This window comes from Empidonax traillii, unplaced genomic scaffold (genome assembly GCF_003031625.1).
Source record: "Empidonax traillii isolate 1590-97213 ecotype Southwest subspecies unplaced genomic scaffold, ASM303162v1 scaffold4771:size9233, whole genome shotgun sequence".
Classification (NCBI taxonomy): domain Eukaryota; kingdom Metazoa; phylum Chordata; class Aves; order Passeriformes; family Tyrannidae; genus Empidonax; species Empidonax traillii.
This window is the reverse complement of record NW_020959964.1, coordinates 7,044-9,233: the sequence shown is the minus strand read 5'-3', so window position 1 is coordinate 9,233 and position 2,190 is coordinate 7,044. Positions and strand designations below refer to the sequence as shown.

The window sequence follows — 2,190 nt, the reverse complement described above, 5'->3', positions numbered from 1 at the left end:
GGGCCTTTATGGTCAGCACTGCAAATCTGTGTGGAGAGCGAAGCCAGGGTCACGCTTAGAGCCCTGACCCAGTCCCGAGGGCATGAAAGGGACAGGAGGACTGGGATGGAGCACCTCTTGGAGTCTGTGGGAAGGCCGTGTTGCTCCCAGTATCCCTTCCAGAATGTGTCAACCTCCTCTGGCATCTGCTCTGTGCTGGAGAAAACGTGGAAGAGCAGATCCATGAGGAGATGGGGGGAATAGTCTTGCAATTGCTCTGGGCACCGGGACATCTGGAGAATCTCCCAAACCACGATGGTTGCCTGCAAAAGATAAACCACCCAGACCAGCTCTCAGTGCCCAGATGTCCATGTGGCAGGGCCTGAGCATAGAAGGGAGACCCCAGGGAAGATGCAGGGGGAGCCCCTGGCCTGGTGCCCCTGAACCTGGCCCTAACCTACATTCCCAGCCCAGTGCCTGAGGCAGGAAGATGCAGTGTTGGGGAGGAAGGAGACCCACTGGAGAGGTGACCTGGGAAGGAGCCAAAGCCCATTGCAGAAACTCACAGCCAGAGCAAAGACAGGCGTGTTGTCCCCGTCAGAGGTGGATGAGCTGTGCAATGGCCAGTCCTCCAGCACACAGAGCAACTCTGGCAGCACCTTCTCCAGTGCCATTCCCGATGAGGCGATGGTCCTCCACATGCTGGCAGGAGCTCTGCGGGGCCAGAGTTGTGTGTCAGGGGGTGCCGGCCAAAGGGCCTTGAGGAGCAGGGAGGGAGCATGGCAGCAGGATCGGGGCTGACACGGCAGGGCTGGGAAAGAGAGGGGCCAGGGGATCCTGGAACTCTCTATCCCTCTGTCAGACCACGTGGGATGGGATGGACGGGGTGAGGGGCTCTAAAGACTGGTGAGCCCTGAGCCCTGAAGGCAGGGGGTCCTGTACCTGTCACAGGATGGGGCACAGCGCAGGAGGGTGACCACAACATCAGCAGGGTATGCCTTGGTCACCCTCAGAAATGCCGTGAGCAGCTCCTCTTCTAGAGTCACGTTGACTGTCAGTCTCTGGTACATGTTTCTCACGAAGGCTGGCACCTGCAGGAGGCATGGGGGAAGAGCTGCCTACTTGCCCAGCTTCCCCAACAAGTGCTTCCCTTCCCACCACATGATGCTGGCCTCAAAGGCTGAGTGGGCCCAGGGGAGCTGGCTTGAGGGGCCACATAAGCCTAGGGTGGCTTGAGGCCTGGCCACAGGCTGCTTACTTGCTCTGGACTGGAGACACCATTCTCCTCCAAAAGATCTGGAGTGGGAGCATAATTCACACTCTCCCTGGCCATGAGGTCAGGGTCTGCAGTGCCCTCAGCTGTTGCAGTGTCAGCCTCCACAGTGAGATCAGGCAAGGAAATGTCAGAGTTTGCCAGTTCATCGGTCAACGCAATGTCAGAGATTGCTGCGTGATCAATCGGTGAGGTGTCAGTGTCTGTTGTATCCTCAGTCAAAGCAGGGTCAGACTCTGCTGTGTGAACAATCAATGGGGTGTCACAGTTTCCTGTGCCATCAGTCAGCGCGGTGCTGACATCAGGCATCATCTCCAGCTCAGTCAGCCTGAGGTCAGGCTGTGCCATGGCCTTAGTCAGTCTGGTTGTGGTCCTTTTACGTCGAATGCCCAGGAACTTCAGAAAGGCCTGCAGGAGAACAGAGAGCAGGGAAGAGAGGGATGTGCCATGGAGAGCTCTGTCAGCAGTGCCAGGCAGAGCAGGGGGCGATGGCATCATATGTCACAAAGAGCCCTGTGACACCCTGCCCCAGTCTATCCCATTGGTGACACCCACTGTGTCACAAAGGGCCCTGTGACACACTGCAGGTACCTGTGCTGCCCTGCGGAAACGGCCACGGGCACGGCCCTGTTCTTGTGTCCTGTGCCGGCCTGGATCTGGCAAAGAGTGAGCACAGTCAGAGCTGAGGGGCTGCAGGACAGACCAGAGAACACAGCCCAGCCCTGCACTCCACAGGCAGGGCCAGCCCCGGGATGCCCAGTGCATGGAGCTGCCGGGGGATCAGCCACGGGCCCTCTTCCCCCTTCCCTATCCCTGGCCATGTCCACAGGGGATGGGATGGGATGGGATGGGATGGGATGGGATGGGATGGGATGGGATGGGATGGGATGGGATGGGATGGGATGGGATGGGATGGGATGGGATGGGATGGGATGGGA

General features: G+C 58.9%; 1 long non-coding RNA gene across 1 annotated transcript; it reads right to left on the bottom strand.

The window, feature by feature from the left end:
- Positions 1–118: 118 nt before the first annotated feature.
- On the bottom strand, positions 119–1,012 carry LOC114072985. Its single transcript, XR_003574260.1, has 3 exons — positions 922–1,012; positions 546–693; positions 119–302 (listed from the first exon to the last, which is right to left on the bottom strand). It is a non-coding gene; the product is annotated as an uncharacterized LOC114072985 (long non-coding RNA).
- Positions 1,013–2,190: the final 1,178 nt, after the last annotated feature.